Here is a 22,192-nt window from a genome sequence, read left to right on the forward strand (position 1 = left end):
GAGAAGCAACTGAAAGAGCTGGAAACGAGTAAGTCGTCAGATTCGGATGAAAACCCAGTTCGGTTTGATAGAGAGTATTACGCAGTGTTGGCCCCTTGCTTAGCTTCCATTTATCGCCAATTTATCATCTAAAGCCAAGTCCCAAGAGAATCGAAGGCGACTCCTGTATATAAGGATAAAACGACGACCCGCAAAATTATAGAATGATGTCTTTAACTTCGGTTTGCTGCAGAACTCTAGAACATTTTCTCATTTCGAATATAATGCATTTCCTTGAAGCAGAAAAGTTTCTGTTCGCAATTAGCTTCGATTTGGAAAGCATTGTTCCGTGCGAAACTCAGATTGCACTCTCTTTTCTCGTATGATACCCTGCTAACCATGGATGGAGGGGAACAGAAAAATTCCATATTCCTAGATTTCCGGAAAGCATTTGACACGTTCCGCCACTGCAAATTGTTAACGAAGGTCCGAGCGTACGGATTAGGTTTTCAGACACGTGAGTGGCACGAAGCCTTCTAGACAACGGTATCCTTCAGGAGTGTCACAGGGAAGAGTAATACGATCGTTCTTATTCTCTAAATACATAAATGACTTGACGAATAGCGTCTGCGGCTTTTTGCTGTTGACGCTGTGGTGTACGGGGCGTGACGTCATTGAGTGACCGTAGGATGATAGAAGACGAACTGGACAAAATTTCTAGACCGTGTGATGAATGGCAGCTTACTCTAAATGTACAAAATCTAGGCGTAACATTGCACAGTGATATGAAACAAGATGAGCATTTAAGAAGTGTAGTAGAGAAACCAAACAGTCGAGTTTGAGAGAGATTCAAGAAAGTGTGATACATCTGTAGAGGAGACCACGTATGGAATACTAGTGCGATCATTTCTTGAGTACTATTCGACTGTTTGGGATCGCCATCTGGGCGGATTAAAGGAAGACATCGAAGCAATTGAGAGACGTGCTGCTAGATTTGTTACCGGTAGGTTCGATCTACAGCGAGTATTGCGGAAATGCTTCGTACACACCAATGGCAATCCATGGAGGGAAGACGACATCCTCTTCGCGAAACACTATTGAGAAAATTTAGGGAACCGGCATTTAAAGTTGACTGCACAATGATCCTACTACCACTAACATATATTTCACGTAAGGACCTCGCAGATAAGATACATTAGGGCTCACATGGAGGCATATAAACCATCGTCTTTTTGTCGCTCTATCTACGAGGGAACAGGAACGGGAATGACTAGTAGTGATACAAGGTACCCTCTACCACGCACCATATGGTGCCTTGCGAAGTATGTCTGTATATGTAGATGTAAATGTAATTATTTTGTGCATAACGTCTACAAAAGTTTGCTTTCATTACTTTCACTGGAAAGTTTAAATTAATAATGTTAACGAAATAGCCGACTAACTCAGTGACGTAAAAGAGCGAGTGGACATTGAAAATCTCGCACGGCATGCAGGCGCCGTAGTTAACTTGCTTTTGTAGACTAACTTGACGTTATTTCCCGACTTGATAGACCCAAGTGTTCTTTATCAAACTGATCGTTTTGACTACACATAGACCACTGTGGTACGTTGTAAACGGTTTCATTTACATGTTGCATACTTCGCAGGCCAGCTTTCGGTGTGTAACCGAGCGAGGTAGGGCAGTGGTTAGAACTCTGAACGCGCGTTCGAGAGGATGAAGGTTCAAATCCGCGTTCTGCTATCCTGAATAAGCTAATCACTTAAATCAAATGCTGCGATGGTTCCTTCCAATGTTTACAGCTGATTTCCTTCCTCATCCTTCCTTAATCCGAGTTTGTGCTCTGTCTCTAATGACATCGTTGTCGACGGGGTGTTAATCTCTGTTCTTCCTTCCTTCCTTATTTCATTGTGTTGCGAAGGATACTTTCGTACAACGATTCGTGGTACTCTCCAATCTTACCTTTGTAACGGTCCAGTTGTTTCATGTAATCGGCAAACAATGTCCGAGACGGGTTCTGTGTTGTATGCCGAGGAGGCGCAGTAAAATGGCCCAAATGGAACGAACACACCACTCGTTGTTGTCTCGGAGAAATAAAATCATTGTGTCATTTTGAGTCATTCCTTGCCTCTTAATCGTCCTGGACAGACCGATATATGTTTTCGCTAGAGCTAGTACAGTTATAATTTATTTCTTTTTAAAGATTGCTCGTAAGTTGTTACGTACTACGATGATTAGTGCCTGTAGCGTTATTGGAAGAGTATACAACAGTTTGTTATTAATCCAGTGGTCAGTCGTTTCCTGTACAAAATGAACTAAAAAGAAACTATTTTACTTTCAATCAATTCACAGTATGTGCAGCCCTTTTAATTACTGTGTGAAGCTGAGACGTTATTTTGCTTTGTTTCGTTATTTGGCGCTCTTTGGTGGTTAGCGGCTGCCGGAGCACTCAGCCAGATGCATACTCTGGGGAACCAATTATGAGCCTTAATTTAAATTTACCTGCTAATTTTTTTTCAGGTCCTTATAGCGGTGGTTCACCAGAGGCAAATTATAAGTCGCATGGAAACGAAAATTATACAGATGCAAAAAGGTAAGTACACTGTTTATATTTCAAAAGTAATCGCAATCTCGGTCAATAAATTTATTCTACTGCGAGACAAAACTGTCAAAGCATTCGTGGAGAAATGTTTGCATATACCTGCGGAGCTATGACGTACACCAAGATTTCGACTATGCTGCAGAAGTTTCTCTGAGAAAGCCTTACGCGTTCTCCACACAGTCCCGATCTCTCCCCACGCGATTTTCACATTTTTGGAGCCCTGAAGAAGACATTCGTGGCCGTCGATTTGCTTCGGACGAAGAGATGCACGCCTGGGGTACATCCGTGGTTTCATAGGCAGCCGCAAACGTTCTCAATGGTTCTTTTCCGAGATACATGTAGGTGAAAGCAATTTATTGGCTGACTCTTCTACGAATGTACGTTCTCAGAACTTTAGGAACAAACCACACAATGAACGCCCCTTTTGCAGTGTCTGTCACTGGAATTGAATTAGCAGTCTGTGACGTTTTCGCGATTGCTAAACGAACCTGTGACAAAATGGGCTGCTCCTTCTCGGATATTCTCTGTTTCCTCTATCAATCCTATCTGATAGGACTTCATGGCCTGTTCAGGCGGAGTTTAGTTTTTAGCTGCCCAGCGTCGATCATCTGCATGTCTTAATACATTTAGCTACAATTTTCTAGCATTGTTACGGTTTTATAAAACTCTGTTGGGGCGCGACAGAACCTGTTTTTTGCATCTGAAAATTTCTCTTCGTTAAGAACAACACACTGTGCTCTGTTTGCTAGGAACTCTTCAAGTCAGTCGTAGAACTGTTCTGATATTATGTACTCTCGTAAATTGTGCATTATGCCACTCTGCAAATCTCTATCGAATGCCTTCAAAGAACACGGCATCTACCTTGTCGCCAGTATCAACTGGCATCCGGGTCTCGTGGACAAAAGAACGAACCGTGTTTAACGCTACCGTTGTATGCACAATCGTTGTTGATTTCAACTGACGAGATTTTCGGTCTCCGGAAAGGTCACAATACGCGAGCATAGAACGTGTTGAAATACTGTACACCAGACTAACGTCAGCGTGGACTGCGCAAGTAGAGGGACAACCTATGCGTCAAGACACGCTGCATAGTTGCCAAATTTATTCAAGATGGCGGCGATGAGATCGTCCAAGATGCCGGCATGTAGCCTTGGCAACATCGCATGACGTTATTCAAGATGGCGGCTTTTGGCGGGAAAATAGGCCAATTGTGCTACGTCCACAAACCTAACCTCAAGAAAAAATGGCTGGAAGTTTGAATTTTGGAAGGAAAATAGACCAATTGTGCTATGTCCACTAACCTAAGCCTGCAGAAGAAAAAATGGCGGGAAGTTTGAATTCCAACAGGATAATGCATGCAAAAGCCATACTTATCTTTATTATGATATTGATTATCATTCATTAACATTCATTTATTATTATTCATTTATTATTATTTATTACCATTTATTATTATTTATTATCATTTATTATTATTATTTATTATTATTGACCTGCCTCCACTAGAAAATTCCATCCAAATTCAAATTCCAACACGATAATGACTACAAAACCTTACTTTTGTTTATTATTATTCATTATCATTTATTAACATTCATTACCATTCATTGTCATTTATTATCATTCATTATCATTTATTATTATTATTATTATTATTTATTATTATTATAAGCCTACATCCACTAGAAAATTGCGCCAAATTCAAATTCCAACACGATAATGTCTCGAAAACTGTACTTCTATGTATTATTATCATTTATAATTTATTCAAGATGTCCCATTTTCTCGGCGAGAAAGCCATTTTTCTTACATCCATAACAAAAATCTATCACAAGTTCAAATCCCAACACCATAATCGAACAGACATACGAACTTTCTCCCTCACTTATCTTTTTTCACTGGTAGTCTATCATAATCACGTCAAATAATAATCTGCTCTTATAGTAACGTAAGTCACGTCCTTTGATTTTGCAGGGGGGAAGGGACTGAAGACTTTATTTCGAGCAATACGTTCATCACTTGTTCTCCAACACAGTCAGCACACACATCTTTGATATCGCAGTGCAGTCACCACGACGTCCGTGCTCCAACTAGAGTTGTGGCGATTCGTGAATGAATCGTTCATTTCAACGACTCTAAATAAAGAATCGTAAGAATCGAATCGTGATACGGACGAATCGTCGTTCAAAAGAATCGTAAGAACGATTGCGTGTTTCCGAGTCGTGACGATTCGAAGTTCCAACGATTCATCGATTCTTAGTACGCTCTACGCTATGCTTCGAAGACAACTTCCGAATCATGTCGAGTCGTGCCGAATGATTACGACCGCCAGATGGCAGTCAAGTGGAGGATGCGTGTGAACAAAGGAAGCTCGGAACAAACAAAGGAAGTTCGTGGGCCGTAATGTTACTCGTGAAAACTTAGCAGACACTCGGCGCTGGCTGACGGGAATGAGCGTAAAGGCATTTCCCATTTACCATCGCTACCATCAGCCACCGCGCCGACGTCCGCTTAGTTTGCGCGAGTAATACACGAACTAGTGAAGATGGAAACGATATACAGCGAGTACACAGCTCCCAATACACACGATTAAAATCAAGAAATCCAAGTATGATGAATAAATACGTACCTCTTATTTGTTGCAGATGCAATGCAAAACACACACACACCTTCTATACACACGAGCAATAGCACTTGGATTATGTATTATATTTCGCGTATCTCGAAAACGGCCCTAACGATTTGGATGAAATTTTGTATTTAGACTGGTTTTTGCTTTTTGAGTTCACCTACATAGTTCCATTTTTTCGTAAAGTCAATTTTGCAATATATATATATATATATATATATATATATATATATATATATATATATATCCTACATAGTTCCATTCGTAAAAACGCTATGTCACATGTTTTTATAACGCCATCTCGTAAAACTTTGTTAGTACGTATTGAATGTAGTTAAGGTTTTGGTTTTTATGTTCATCTGTATATAGCACACGATTTTACACAAAATAATTTTTTAAATAAAAACGCGAGTTTCGTGTTTCTTGGGAACGGCTTTAACAGTTTGGATAAAATTTTGTATTTAGATATGGATTTTGATTTTTAAGTTTATCTTTAAACAAAAGCTTTTTAATTAATAATTTCAAGTTCGAGTTTTCGAATGTTATCGTGTTCAGATTCATATCAAATTTTAGTGAAGTAATGTCTATGTATACGACTGAATCCTACTGTTTAGAAGTATGCCGTCTTCTCACGTAAATAGTAGTGACAGCGGCAAGTTCTCAGACAAATTAAAAGCAAAATACCTATGCTGTGTATTTAGAAGAAATGAAAGTCAAGCTAGATTTGCTGTGTGGGAGGGCTGTCAGCAGCGTCATGAACTACAAGGGTGATGTTGACTTGGAAAGACATCTTAGCACAGAAAAACATAGGATGATATGAGCCAAACCACGTCTGCCTCACTGCTAGATTTTGTTACTATAAAACAGATACGTTCAAGCCACACAACCAAACTGGCATACCACGTAATTTTGCACCACCTTTCGCACAAATCGACTCCTCTTTCCTGGCATACTGAAATAAAACAATAGATGCCATCAAATCAAACGTGACCTTTCATCAATTAAGGCATTACACGTATAAATCGAGACTCACACTTGTAACGTCATATGCATGTTTACTCATAAATAAACTATTTCTGGCATGTCTTATCATGACACAGTTCGATTCTAACCCCATTGACAATTTCAGACATGTCCTGCCATCTGTGAGTAAGATGAAGAACTTTTTGCATTCCGTAAGAATCGTGCCATCGCAGACTAGAATGAATCGTGAAAGAATCGTGAACGAATCGTAGGAATCGATTCGCAATGTGAGATTGAATCGTAGGAATCGAATCGGGAAAAAGAATCGTGTTGCCCAACTCTAGCTCCAACTAAATTAGTTCAAATCCTAGCCACCCCCTTGCCAGCGCGCGGAGACACTGCCTATGCCTGTCACGTGAGGCGGCCGGCCACCAGCGCGGGGGGGGGGGGGGGGGGGGGGCGAGCCCAGCGATCGCTCCCACGTCGTAAACATGTTTTCGGTGGACACGCTAGAACTTGTAGTGTTTGACGTCACAGCGGCCCCTTGTCGGCTCACCACGTGTATTAGTCGCCTCCGTACGTTTCCCGCCAAAATTGTCTCCCTCGCAGCTGAATCACACAACGGTCGACCGTTTGCTGCCACACTTTTGGCGCCACGTTCAAACCTGTCGACGCCGACCGCTCACCGACCACCACGTGTCCCTGTGCGAGCGAGAACGCAGTGCTACACTTTTGACGGCAAAGTTTGCTCGACAGTGGAATCCGCCATGACTACATAACAGCACGTTTGGACCGCACTAGAATGCCCGCTAATTGACTCGCTCTCAAACGCGCGTAATAACTGTACAATCTCTGCGCTGCTGTCCCGCTTACGTCACACACCCTCCATACATGCGACGGACATAGCCTTCTGTAAATACCTGTAAAATGGCTCTTTATTTCAGACATTACGGTCATGCAGGTGTGTCCCAAATGACTTCTCCAAGCTCACACAGCGAAACTCCAGAGCGCAGCTGACGTACGCGCGGCCGACTGAGCCCGCTCCATCGGCAGCTCCATGGCCGGCTGACCTCAAGCGACCAGCAGTGCCCCGCACACCCCCATGGCCCGCACGCTAGGTAGGCGGCGGGCGGCGCCTGAGGGATGACTTGTAATTTTCACATGTTGGACGCTGCTGTTATACGTATCTGTTTGCTTGTACGATGTACCGGCTGCTAATAACTATCATTTTTTATATAGACCTGATGGAGTAATAGTATTATTTCTGACTCGTGATCTGGTGTGATCATTGGGCACTAGACGTCTCCACAGGGCTATATTGGGCTCGTATCGTAGAAAGGAATAGTTTTACGATTGGGGTAGAGATAGCTCAGCGTAGGGTGACCGGGGAGAAGGATGTCCGTCTGACAGGACGGAAAAGTAAGCGATCTAAGGTTATTGCCCGTTTTTAAGTGCTGAACGTTCTAGTCTTAGGAGTGTGTGTGTGTTTATGTTTTCTCTCTCTCTCTCTCTTTCTCTCTCTCTCTCTCTCTCTCTCTCTCCTACCGGAACCTTCGATGCACCGATCATGGACTCTAGAGCAATACTTTACACATGATAGATTGGATGATTTGCTTAAAAATCTGTCGAACTACGTTGTGTATAAATATCGCTCCGTTCTTGTTGTTCTTCTTAACTGTATGCTATTAAATTAAGGCACTTTGAGATCTGTTACTATAGATCGATATGGTGTGCTAAACTCCAAGACTTGGTTACATTCGAGAAATGAGGTGCATTTGGATGGGTTAGGACTATAAAAGCTCTATTCAGTCAAGAGAGGTGGAGTGTAGCTGTATTCGTCTGCTCGGTTGAGGAATAATTGGGTAGCAATGTTGCGGGGTAGGTAGGTCAATGCCGAGGTGAGGATGGTCTTTTAACATAAGAGGACTAGATAGCTCTGTGACCGCCATACGCAGAGGGATTGATAGAGTACTATGTGTGAGCTCTTATAAATATGTATAGCGTTGTCTGGTATAATTTGATCGTCTTTATGTGTTCGAGAATTAAGTGTGAATGGACGTGCTGAGCAGTCATCTATGAATGGTCGCAATGATACTTGCAAAGTAGAGGATGTATGGTTTAGCTATGATACTGAAATTAAGAAAACAAGCTGTCACAACTGTAAACTTTTTCGCGATATCAGCTGTGATGGCTAATATTACTGTAGATCGGTGGTGTCTTATCCATCGCATCTGTGCATTGGGTACGACATAATGACTGACAATGCTTGCTTGAGTTGGGGGACAAATTTTGGTTGATGGACCGCAACTTCTGGGGTTGCTAGCACCAAAAATGGTGATGTGCAAAAATTCCCAATCACTAGAAATGGAATGCAGAGTTATAAACTATTCGGTCACTGCGACATATGAGTTTAAATGTAGAGGTGGTCAATCACTTTCGAGGGAAGTCGCTACAGCTCCAGCAGGCTCTTCTATTTTCCTTGTGTTGTGGCTGTCCTTTATTTAAAATCATTCAATGTTATGCTATCGACTGTAAGAATATGATTTACAAGGTGCAAGTTATAGTTTCCTGTGAGAGGCCGTGCATCAGTCCGTGTTAATGTCTGTTTAGTATCAGACAATGACTTCGAAGTCGAGGCAGAAAGACGAAATGCTCTGCAGTGTGAAAAAGCGTGTTAGAAAACACTATTTGAACAAGGGCCAGAGGCAGCTTCTCATTCGCTTAGAGTATGGGTGATCAAACTTTAAAGGGGTCTCTGCAGTGTGTGTGTATATTTAATATGATCTTGTTCATATAGGCATCTGTAGTTTGAGGTGTTGGATTTGGCGAGCTGTTAGGAATTCTTGGATGGTTGCACTGAGTTATTCGGGAGGAGTATTGTGAATTCCGTTTGTCCACGCTGGAGGTGGATCGCATTGGTGCCTTCGTGACTTTTTCACTGTTTGATGGTAGAGGATAAAGATGATAGGGTGTTGAGGATCTGTTGTACTTGTACCTAGTTTGAGGCGTACAACACTGCGCGCATTTCCGGCGGATGGTCAAAACATGGTCCTGTTGTAGTAACTGATATCGTTCCGTTTATAGGCAGGTTGCAGGAGGTAATAGATATGTCTTTCTCCGACTTAAATTGCAGAGATCAGATGGGTGAAGATAAATGCATACTCATCTATGCTTAGAAAGGGAGAATGCTTTTTTATTATTAAGTGAGTTTTGGCAGGAGTGAATATGGTTTTATATATGCGAGTGGAAATTGCCAGCGAAGGGTGAATGACGTCGGGTTCGCTGGCTGGGGGAGACATTGTTTACATGTCCTGTTGGAGATGCAAGGGGGAGATAGAGATCTGCGCTATTCAGGAATCCATTTGTCCACTGTATGTCGTTAGACAATAGCTGGAGAGCAGGTATAGGGAGAGCCCACTTCAGCCTTCTGGTCCTGGGGCTGAGTGGACAGCTGTTTAGATGGACAGCTATGTGGCTTTGACATACCGCCGGCGGCGCTCGGACACTCGCTTTGTAAGGCGCTATGGGATTAGTTTGAGCATTTAGTACTTGTTTCGGTAATATTGAAGGTCATGTCCTCAGTGGGACCGCTGTGTAATTGAGTAAGTGTGTTTACGTATATGAAGGTATGTTTCGCGAATGGTGATGTTAAGTTGATGGCGCAGTTTAGCTACCACTGTAAAAAAAAATAGCTGTCTGCTGCTGAAAGAAAGAAAGAAAGAAAGAAATGGATGACCTTGCCCCCGGACCTGATGGATGAGTTATTGATAGCTGAATGATGCTATGTGTTCGGCTATAGGAGTCTCTAAACGGCACGGCGAGATTTTTTTTATGTGGAAATTTATGCAATCTGTAGTTAGTGATATTCGACCGCTAGTATCAACAGTTAAGAGCGGAAAAATAGCTAAAAATCGAGCGCTGGCAGAATGTTGCGGCAATGGTAATAATATTTAATTGAAGGTGGAGGTGGTAAATATGGACCAGGCTTTGAATATTGGTGTGAGTGTCGTATGTGCTTGATGCTCTGTATAAAAGTTTGACTCTTTAATTGCGTTTGATATTTCTGGGTGTGTGTAAAATTAATTTTACTGTTGAAAGTGCGAGAAAGATGAGTTGATTGGTGTTTAGATAGAGGCTACGTTTGTAATTCGAAAAGAGGGGATGAGAATGGTAAATTGATTGATGGGCATTGTTTGTGGGGTGATATATGAGTGTCAAGATAGGGTTGAGGACGTTTGTGTATGTTGATAGTGGGACGGCTGTGAGGTTAGGTGCGGTGGGAGGTGTAAAATAGATCTTATTTAAAAAAAAAAATGTTGTAAGGTAAGAATAATATTGAGAAGGTTTTAGATGGCTGGTCACGCGAAGAGGCGAGAGCAGGGATGTGTAGTTATGTTTAGTTAAAGGGCGGTGTAATGTCGTGGGAGGAGCAATGCGCAGTGTGCTACAGTGTCATAGGAGGTAACGACATGTGCTGCTATGATGTGTCTAGCGTGTGGAGGCTGCGCTTTGGAATTATGCTACGTTGATATAAAGTTGACTTTCACCAGCGTTCGGTGTTCGTGGCTCGGAATCGCGGTCCTGGACGGACGTATGTGTCTGCTTTGACCGCTGACGAGCGCGTCGACCGCGCCAACTCACGCTTGCGGAAGCCGAGTAGGGGCTGTGCGAGGTCTGAAATCAGACGGATGGGTGACGTCACGATCCTGTGGGCAGGGTGCGGAGTGGGGGGTAGCTGCGCACGTCTGCTGAGTTATTTTGCGAGCGGATCTGCAGGCTCTGCTATGCGTTATTAGGATAGTTTACGAGTACTGAGCGTATCTACACATCTTGGCTCTGAGCACTATGCGACTTAACTTCTGAGGGCATCAGTCGCCTATAACTTAGAACTAATTAAACCTAACTAACCTAAGGACATCACACACATCCATGCCCGAGGCAGGATTCGAACCTGCGACCGTAGCGGTCGCTCGGCTCCAGACTGTAGCGCCTAGAACCGCATGGCCACTCCGGCCAGCTATCTACACATCTGTGTGATGTATTATTTAGTAGCAGTTTGCTATAGTGTGTACTGAAATTATGATTGGGTGCGTGTCTGTGGGCTGTGCAACATGGGCCAGGGCACATCTGGGATTGGTGTTTTGTGATAGCGTGATAGATATACTGTATGGTTAAATAAGTTGTTCGAAGGAATAAATAGAGTGTTCTCAATGATTACACGCAGCTGCAGCGCATATCAGGGTGATTGGTTTTCCGTCACCATCTCTTTTGCATGCGAGTAGTGAATGTTTTCCCGGCCGCGTTAATCGTGTGTGTCAACGAGCTATGAGCTATTCTGACAATAGACGTGAAGGCAGGTCCAGACCTGAGACGCCGGCGGTATACATGAGAAGAACAATGCAGCTTTCACATGTGTCGGCTGTCACGAGCGCTCAGAAGCTGAACTTGGCTGGAGACTCTGGAACCCGCTTTCCCACCGACCGTATGCGCGCGCGGCCTGCCTTGGAGCGTAATCTAAGGCGCATAGGCGATACCAATTTCTCCGGTGATAGGTGCGAATGCGAATGTGTTGAGATCATGTTTGGGGGAGGCCGAGCAGAGACTTTTGGTCGGTTTGGCAGCTGGTGGTGTTTGGGCGCGTCTGTTGCACTATTTTGCGAGCATGTCTGTGCACTGTGCGGTGCTTTATTTGGAGAGTTTAAGAGTACAGAGCTCGTCTGCTGATATTGTGTACTGCATTATTTAAGAGCTGTTTGCTATTGTGTGGTGAAATTGGGAGTTGTTTACGTGTTTGTGGCCTGTGTCAGATGACCACAATCGGACCAGTGCGGGTGTTTTGTGACAAATATACTCCACGACTAAATATAAGGGCTCCAAATAAATCAAGTGCAGCCCTTCCTTACTTCCCCGAGCAGCACAGCGCAGTGTGAGCTGTTTTTGTGCAATAACGGCAATCTGGTCAGAATGTGAGTGAGTAGACAAATAACTGGACAAATTTATCTGTAGAGGAGTTACAGGTCTGGATTGGAATGAATATCTTGACGGGTGTGGTTGTGTTGCCAAGTGTAGTGCACTACTGGAGTTCAGAAACTGTCTTATGTCAGCCTTACATATAAGTTTCAAAAAGATATGTCGCAAATAAATAAAGTACACTCGTTCCTCCTTCCATCAGCCTATGCACTGAAATTATTTCCGAATATTAGCAGTTGTTTGGCTATTTGCAGGTAAATGTTTTGCATTATTTACGAGCGGTTCGCATGTCTGAAGGCTGTCCTATAAGTTGTTTTTAACTGTTTACAACCAGCAAGCGTGTGTCTGTAACATTGGAAATGAGTTATGTAGGTGTGTTTTGCAGGTCTGTATGATGTGGGACATGTTGGTGTGATACATATACTCCATTCCTAAATAAAGTAAATTCGTTCCTCCATGCATGGACCTAGTGCAGGGTGAGTCCATTTACCAGAAACGTGTAGGAAGAGGTTGAGTGCTGATGGCTTAGTTTGAAACAATTTTCTTAGGTTGGTGGCGGAAGTGCAAGTGAGAATTGTTTACTGGCGGATTTCAAACTTGGCGCTGGTTCCTAGGAGGAGGAGGTGGCGGTCTGGTCATCGAAAAGTAGTTGAAATTAGGGAGTTGAACACGTTTGCATACGTATATGAAATTCTAAATTCAATTATTTAATATAGCGGGGTGGTGAGAGTGAATCAGCGAGCGTTCTCGCGACGAGCAAACGCGCTGTTATACCGTCATGGTGGATTCCACTGTCGGTCAAAATCTGGCGCCAAACGTACCCTTTGTCCGGCACGTGGTCAACAGGTTCCATCCTGGCCAGCGTTAAGTGCTCGCGGGTGCAGAAAGATGTTTACGTAGTCGGACTCTGAGGCAAGCGCGGCTGACTGTTTGTGGCGGGACCCTGAGGCGCCACTTGCCGCCTACCTAGTGCGCTGGCCGTGGGGGTGTGCGGGCAATGCTGGTCGCTTGACGTCAGCCAGCCAGGGAGCTGCCGATGGAGCGGGCTCACCGGCCGCGCGTACGTCAGCTATGCTCTGGAGTTTCGCTGTGTTAGCATGGAGAAACCCCCCCCATGAACCATGGACCTTGCCGTTGGTGGGGAGGCTTGCGTGCCTCATCGATACAGATAGCCGTACCGTAGGTACAACCATAACGGAGGGGTATCTGTTGAGAGGCCAGACAAACGTGTGGTTCCTGAAGAGGGGCAGCAGCCTTTTCAGTAGCTGCAAGGGCAACAGTCTGGATGATTGACTGATCTGGCCTTGTAACAATAACCAAAACGGCCTTGCTGTGCTGGTACTGCGAACGGCTGAAAGCAAGGGGAAACTACGGCCGTAATTTTTCCCGAGGGCATGCAGCTTTACTGTATGATTAAATGATGATGGCGTCCTCTTGGGTAAAATATTCCGGAGGTAAAATAGTCCCCCATTCGGATCTCCGGGCGGGGACTACTCATGAGGATGTCGTTATCAGGAGAAAGAAAACTGGCGTTCTACGGATCGGAGCGTGGAATGTCAGGTCCCTTAATCGGGCAGGTAGGTTAGAAAATTTGAAAAGGGAAATGGATAGGTTAAAGTTAGATATAGTGGGAATTAGTGAAGTTCGGTGGCAGGAGGAACAAGACTTCTGGTCAGGTGACTACAGGGTTATAAACACAAAGTCAAATAGGGGTAATGCAGGAGTAGGTTTAATAATGAATAGGAAAATAGGAACGCGGGTAAGCTACTACAAACAGCTTAGTGAACGCATTATTGTGGCCAAGATAGATACGAAGCCCACACCTACTACAGTAGTACAAGTTTATATGCCAACTACCTCTGCAGATGACGAAGAAATTGAAGAAATGTATGATGAAATAAAAGAAATTATTCAGATTGTGAAGGGAGATGAAAATTTAATAGTTATGGGTGACTGGAATTCCAGTGTAGGAAAAGGGAGAGAAGGAAACATAGTAGGTGAATATGGATTGGGGGGAAGAAATGAAAGAGGAAGCCGCCTGGTAGAATTTTGCACAGAGCACAATTTAATCATAGCTAACACTTGGTTTAAGAATCATGATAGAAGGTTGTATACATGGAAGAACCCTGGAGATACTAAAAGGTATCAGATTGATTATATAATGGTAAGACAGAGATTTAAGAACCAGGTTTTAAATTGTAAGACATTTCCAGGGGCAGATGTGGACTCTGACCACAATCTATTGGTTATGACCTGTAGATTAAAACTGAAGAAACTGCAAAAAGGTGGGAATTTAAGGAGATGGGACCTGGATAAACTGAAAGAACCAGAGGTTGTACAGAGTTTCAGGGAGAGCATAAGGGAACAATTGACAGGAATGGGGGAAAGAAATACAGTAGAAGAAGAATGGGTAGCTTTGAGGGATGAAGTAGTGAAGGCAGCAGAGTATCAAGTAGGTAAAAAGACGAGGGCTAGTAGAAATCCTTGGGTAACAGAAGAAATATTGAATTTAATTGATGAAAGGAGAAAATATAAAAATGCAGTAAATGAAGCAGGCAAAAAGGAATACAAACGTCTCAAAAATGAGATCGACAGGAAGTGCAAAATGGCTAAGCAGGGATGGCTAGAGGACAAATGTAAGGATGTAGAGGCTTATCTTACTAGGGGTAAGATAGATACTGCCTACAGGAAAATTAAAGAGACCTTTGGAGATAAGAGAACCACTTGTATGAACATCAAGAGCTCAGATGGAAACCCAGTTCTAAGCAAAGAAGGGAAAGCAGAAAGGTGGAAGGAGTATATAGAGGGTCTATACAAGGGCGATGTACTTGAGGACAATATTATGGAAATGGAAGAGGATGTAGATGAAGATGAAATGGGAGATACGATACTGCGTGAAGAGTTTGACAGAGCACTGAAAGACCTGAGTCGAAACAAGGCCCCCGGAGTAGACAACATCCCATTGGAACTACTGACGGCCTTGGGAGAGCCAGTCCTGACAAAACTCTACCATCTGGTGAGCAAGATGTATGAAACAGGCGAAATACCCTCAGACTTCAAGAAGAATATAATAATTCCAATCCCAAAGAAAGCAGGTGTTGACAGATGTGAAAATTACCGAACAATCAGTTTAATAAGCCACAGCTGCAAAATACTAACACGAATTCTTTACAGACGAATGGAAAAACTAGTAGAAGCCGACCTCGGGGAAGATCAGTTTGGATTCCGTAGAAATACTGGGACACGTGAGGCAATACTGACCTTACGACTTATCTTAGAAGAAAGATTAAGGAAAGGCAAACCTACGTTTCTAGCATTTGTAGACTTAGAGAAAGCTTTTGACAATGTTGACTGGAATACTCTCTTTCAAATTCTAAAGGTGGCAGGGGTAAAATACAGGGAGCGAAAGGCTATTTACAATTTGTACAGAAACCAGATGGCAGTTATAAGAGTCGAGGGACATGAAAGGGAAGCAGTGGTTGGGAAGGGAGTAAGACAGGGTTGTAGCCTCTCCCCGATGTTATTCAATCTGTATATTGAGCAAGCAGTAAAGGAAACAAAAGAAAAATTCGGAGTAGGTATTAAAATCCATGGAGAAGAAATAAAAACTTTGAGGTTCGCCGATGACATTGTAATTCTGTCAGAGACAGCAAAGGACTTGGAAGAGCAGTTGAATGGAATGGATGGTGTCTTGAAGGGAGGATATAAGATGAACATCAACAAAAGCAAAACGAGGATAATGGAATGTAGTCGAATTAAATCGGGTGATGCTGAGGGAATTAGATTGGGAAATGAGACACTTAAAGTAGTAAAGGAGTTTTGCTATTTGGGGAGCAAAATAACTGATGATGGTCGAAGTAGAGAGGATATAAAATGTAGACTGGCAATGGCAAGGAAAGCGTTTCTGAAGAAGAGAAATTTGTTAACATCGAGTATAGATTTAAGTGTCAGGAAGTCTTTTCTGAAAGTATTTGTATGGAGTGTAGCCATGTATGGAAGTGAAACATGGACGATAAATAGTTTGGACAAGAAGAGAATAGAAGCTTTCGAAATGTGGTGCTACAGAAGAATGCTGAAGATTAGGTGGGTAGATCACATAACTAATGAGGAGGTACTGAATAGGATTGGGGAGAAGAGGAGTTTGTGGCACAACTTGACCAGAAGAAGGGATCGGTTGGTAGGACATGTTCTGAGGCATCAAGGGATCACCAATTTAGTATTGGAGGGCAGCGTGGAGGGTAAAAATCGTAGGGGGAGACCAAGAGATGCATACACTAAGCAGATTCAGAAGGATGTAGGTTGCAGTAGGTACTGGGAGATGAAGAAGCTTGCACAGGATAGAGTAGCATGGAGAGCTGCATCAAACCAGTCTCAGGACTGAAGACCACAACAACAACAACAGCATGGAGAAGTCATTTGGAACACACCTGCATGACCGTAATGTCTGAAATCAGAGCAGATTGTTAAACGGCGATCTTGTCGAACAAGTTTACCGATTTTTTCAATGTTTGCATCAGTTTTTGCTGACAATGGTCTGCCAGTGCGAGTGTCATCACTGGTGTCTTCGCGGCCATCTTTAAATCGTTTAAACCACTCAAACACTAGTGTTCGCGATAAACAATCATCGCCATACACTTGTTGTAACATTACAAACGTTCCACTTGCAGATTTTCCTAGTTTGAAACAAAATTTGATGTTAACACGCTGTTCTTTCTGTACACTCAACATTTTCCGACGCACAGACGAAACGTCAACTACTTAAAACAGACGCCACGGGCAGACTGAGTGCAGGAGGCAGATGAAACTCGAGCAGTAGGCGGAGTGAGAGTCACGTGACAGGCCACGCGACTTTCAGCCTTATTGCATTCGTTTTATTGTTTCACCAGTACTAGTCCGGTTTTTTGTAGCCACACCTCGTACACGTGGTGAGCGGACAAGGGGCCGCTGTGACGTCAAACACTACAAGTTCTAGCGTGTCCAGCGAAAACATGTTTACGACGTGGGAGCGATCGCTGGGCTCGCACCTCCCCCCCCCCCCCCCCCCCCCAGCGCGCTAGTGGTCGCCCGCCTCACGTGACAGGCATAGGCAGTGTCTCCGCGCGCTGGCCAGGGTGTGGCGAGGATTTGAACTAATTCAGTTGGAGCACGGACGTCGTGGTGACTGCACTGTGATATCAAAGATGTGTGTGCTGACTGTGTTGGAGAACAAGTGATGAACGTACTGCTCGAAATAAAGTCTTCAGTCCCTTCCCCCCTGCAAAATCAAAGGACGTGACTTACGTTACTATAAGAGCAGATTATTATTTGACGTGATTATGATAGACTACCAGTGAAAAAAGATAAGTGAGGGAGAAAGTTCGTATGTCTGTTCGATTATGGTGTTGGGATTTGAACTTGTGATAGATTTTTGTTATGGATGTAAGAAAAATGGCTTTCTCGCCGAGAAAATGGGACATCTTGAATAAATTATAAATGATAATAATACATAGAAGTACAGTTTTCGAGACATTATCGTGTTGGAATTTGAATTTGGCGCAATTTTCTAGTGGATGTAGGCTTATAATAATAATAAATAATAATAATAATAATAATAAATGATAATGAATGATAATAAATGACAATGAATGGTAATGAATGTTAATAAATGATAATGAATAATAATAAACAAAAGTAAGGTTTTGTAGTCATTATCGTGTTGGAATTTGAATTTGGATGGAATTTTCTAGTGGAGGCAGGTCAATAATAATAAATAATAATAATAAATGATAATAAATAATAATAAATGGTAATAAATAATAATAAATGAATAATAATAAATGAATATTAATGAATGATAATCAATATCATAATAAAGATAAGCATCTTGGATAACATCGTGTGATGTTGCCGAGGCTACATGCCGCCATCTTGGATGACGTCATCGCCGCCATCTTGAATACATTTGGCAACAATGCAGCGTGTCTTGACGCATAGGTTTCCCTCTACTTGCGCATGCCTTCATCAAAGAACGACTGCTATCCTGGCTTGCCGTATCGTCCATTGAATATATTTGCAGTATGATTAGGCGGAAGTATGTTCTTCACTGTCATCCACATACCGCTGCTGATGCTTTGCGGTCTATAACATAAACCTCGAGGAGGAGGATTATAAAGGAAAATAGGTACCCCTACGCTCTCTCGAATCAATACCGTGATGTTAAGTGACTGTAACTGTAGAAACGAGTTATTAACACCATAAATAACTCTCAACTTCAGGGATCACGTGTAGTTTTAAAATCCTAGGGATTTGTTCATTCCCGAATGCCTTATATGTGGTATAAAGTTCATTTAAGGTACATTGTCGGTTAGCGCTATTGGTTAGACCACAACGGAATACTAAGACTTATTTCCCGCGTGAAATTGTAGGATTCCATTTCAAAGTTTACGTTGTTCGTGTTGAACAAACTCGCTAGTCTCGCCAATTTCCCTGAAAAAATGTTAGTACGTGAGGAGGTAACAACCAGGACGTCCTGCCAGAGGTAGTGCATGCTATTTGGAATACTGTTATATATTTAAGGCACTTTTGTTCAGTGATGGCATTCTGAAACTTTGTAGATAGAAGACAGCGCAGTGAATATGTTCAAAATACTAAGAGCTTATATGTGATAGTGACTGTGAACTAAAACATACGGGTTCATTTCAAAGGACCCATCCAAACTTTCGGCCGACGAAACTCACTTTACACTTTTGTTCTCCACCACGTAACACATTAGTCTCGAGGAAAATAGGCGATTGTCACCCGTTTTCGAAAAAGAAATTAATAAACAAGAAACAATGAGTTAGTGGCAGCGTAAAATATTGCATAAACATGCAGACTGGATTATCCTATAGCCACAAAAAACTAATTTATGAATAGAAGTCAGCGCGAATGCCATCATGCGGGAGTATAACTGCGGATATCTGCAATAATAATTACTTTGTGGTTAAAAGGTAAAGGACGGTTACAGCATGACGATTTTTAAGATATTCAACTATTTCCATTACTTGCGATCTATAATAATAATTATTTTTGTTTGTAGTTATTATTATTACCCATTTGAAAAGGAGTGCTATTATGTTAATTGGAACGTACAGTTTGTGGTAAATGTATTCTTTACATCTAAAAATGGCACCATGCCTTCTTCGTACTTTTTTGCACAATTACACATGTTTATTATTTTCATCATACCAGAAGCTGCCTTACGCCTTGAGTCAGTATTATTTTGTCTGCAGCGGCAGAGGTCACTTATGCATTTGCTAAAATCTGTCACAAAGGTACATAACGGATGTTCTAGGATACTCCATCTACTGGAATCCTCGTTTTGTAATCTGGCTCCTGTTCGTCTATATCATACACGAATAGCGTTCAGTATAAAATTAGTGGATCTATCAAAGTTCCTCCTAAATTACTGGTACACAATGCAACGCTTATTACGCTGAGAAATGTAGCTGGTTAACACGATTCAAAATTATGTCTAATTAATATTCATAAATGTACTACGATGCATGGCTAATATTTAACATTACGCAAGAGCAAATTGTAAGAGTAAGTATCTTACGTTAGTCACTTGTTATATATAACTGGTAGCGGCTCTCCAGCCGCCATCAGATCTAAAAATGAGAAAATACAAACTAAAAATTTATCAGTGGGTTTATAAAACAAGAAAATGGATATTAAATGTGCGAATAAAGTGAAAAAAATACGTAATAATTACCGACTACGTGTCTAGTTCTCGGTGGTGTACTATTATTCGCACATTTAATGTCCTTTTTTTGATTTTATAAACGTACTGATATCGTTTTGTTTATGTTTCCTAACTTTTAGATCTGATGATGGTTGCTAAGCCAAAACCGGTTATCAGTTTTAGAACAGTAGCATGTGACCAAGACATTAACTGCTGTAGTCTAAAAGTCGCCGGTCTCCCCAGTGGGTCAAATGGCCTCATTTCGCTAGTATGAAAAACACTCTGTGACAGTATTTCGTTTGACTTTCCAATGTCATAGAAATATTCGCAGAAAATTTCGCAAAAAATCGTCTCATTAATTACGACAGGAAGTTGTAACTTGCGGAACGTGCCTAGAATAGGTCAGACAGTGGGGTATTAAGATGTGGCCATGATCGGCCTCTGCTTCCTTAGTCAATGGAATGTAATTACTAGGTTCGACTTCAGCAGACAAAAATGTAGGCCAGAGGCAATCATACCGTCAAAGATTACTCTAACCGAATGTAGTAAAATGGTTTACTAAGTTTTAATTTCCGCGAGTGTGATGCAGATCTTATTTCTCTCATCCGCACAGGCTTCTTTAAAGAGTTTTCTGTCTTTAGCAGAATAATCTAGCCCGCATGATTACATAGCACTTTGCGCAACTAATAGTGATGCTTAAACGACCTCACTTTTCCTGGTTTCTTAATCTGGTTTCAATCTGTGTTCAAGACACTGGAACTAAAGTTTTGCATCACCGAGATATGACATACAGGTATTTTGCTATTGTGACTGCCCCTGTACCGATCGGAAGGTCACTCCTGATGTTGTTCATATACATGTACACAGTTAACAAAAGCGGTATCTACGTGCAGAACGCCACACTCGAGTGGATTTAAGCTTTTCAGTTGAAAGTAAAGCACCAGTAGAGACGCATCAGAGACTTCTGTAGAGCAACAGACTGGTCACCCATCATGCCGCCAAGGACAATCGCGACCAGTGATCGGGTCCTCATCATCACGTTACACGTAAAAGGGTTGTCAGCAGGGCAAGTTGGCTGACGGTTGCACTGGAGTCAAAGTGATGTGGCGTGGAAATGGAACCGGCTCCAACTGACTGGCATTGTTGAGGACTTACACCGAACAGATCGTTCACGTTCAACAGCTGCACAGAATGATCGATATCTACGACTGTTGAGTCAAAGAAAACGTGGGTTAAGTGCTCCAGAACTGAATACGGCGTTCGAAGAGACTGCAGGGGTTGTATCGCATCAGACTGTTAGGAGATGTTTGCATGATGCAAATCTCCATTTCCGACGACCGTGGCGAGCACCACAGACTCCGTTATAGGTGGAAAAGAAATCACGCAGAATGGACACCCCAGGATTTGCGTCGGGTGTTGTTCCCGGACAAAACTCGGATCTGTTCGTACCCTGATAACCGTAGACAACGTGGTTGGTGAGAACCCGCTAATTTGGAACTCCTTCAACATCATATCCCATATGTGCAACAAGGTGTTGGTGGAGTGATGTTCTGAGATGACTGTTTTTGAACGTCGACAACTGCGACGTACTCTGCTGGACCTATGCAGAATCGTGATTGAACGTGTAGGGAAGCAGCCTACTCACGCTGTAGTAAATTCACATCAGTTTCCATTGTGTGCCAGCCAGTCTGCTGTAACTAGCTCTGACGTCATAAATGTTGCGCAATACCTTAAAAATCAAGCAAATGACCTAAAACGTTTCTGGCATGTCAGAAATAATACTAAATTGATGTGTGTTGAATATCAGTTCGATAACTTCAGCCATTTCCGAAATTTGGACGTTTTTCTGAAAAAATCATTGGCGCAACAGAAAAGAGCTAGAGACTTCAAAATTTATATTTAGATTCATCTTTCATAATGATTTAATAAAAACAGTACTTTGGATTTTACAAATTAAGATTTTTGTGGAAATTCATGATTTTGTGGTTTTCGTCTCAAAACTGAAGGAAGCAAGATAGATTAAGTAGGCTACTAACTAAGGCTAGGATGTTTAGATTTAAATAGGTTGGAGGTCCGCTATGAATATGAAGATGTGAAAAGTTTCTTTTGAATACCTATAAAATTATAGCGATAGCGGATCTCAAAAGGGACAGTTCAGAGCTCATCTGCTGCGTGCAGTGTAATTAAATTAATTCTCTCGCCCAAAATACTTAGCCACGTCAAAATTTTATTATCAATACTTACCTGCGTGCTGAATGCACATTTAAATTAAGAGCTTATTCGGCCATCAGCAAAAGAAGCTATAATTTATTATGTAACTTGAAGTGATGCGTTACTAGCCCAGCGGCT

The 22,192-nt window shown here is 42.3% G+C and overlaps 1 protein-coding gene across 1 annotated transcript in view; it reads right to left on the reverse strand.

Moving 5' to 3' along the window:
- Positions 1-22,192, reverse strand: part of LOC126199063 (uncharacterized) — a 157,090-nt gene that overhangs the window by 130,500 nt on the left and 4,398 nt on the right. The gene's annotated exons all lie outside the window — the stretch shown is intronic.

Source organism: Schistocerca nitens, chromosome 8 (assembly GCF_023898315.1).
Source record: "Schistocerca nitens isolate TAMUIC-IGC-003100 chromosome 8, iqSchNite1.1, whole genome shotgun sequence".
Classification (NCBI taxonomy): Eukaryota; Metazoa; Arthropoda; class Insecta; order Orthoptera; family Acrididae; genus Schistocerca; species Schistocerca nitens.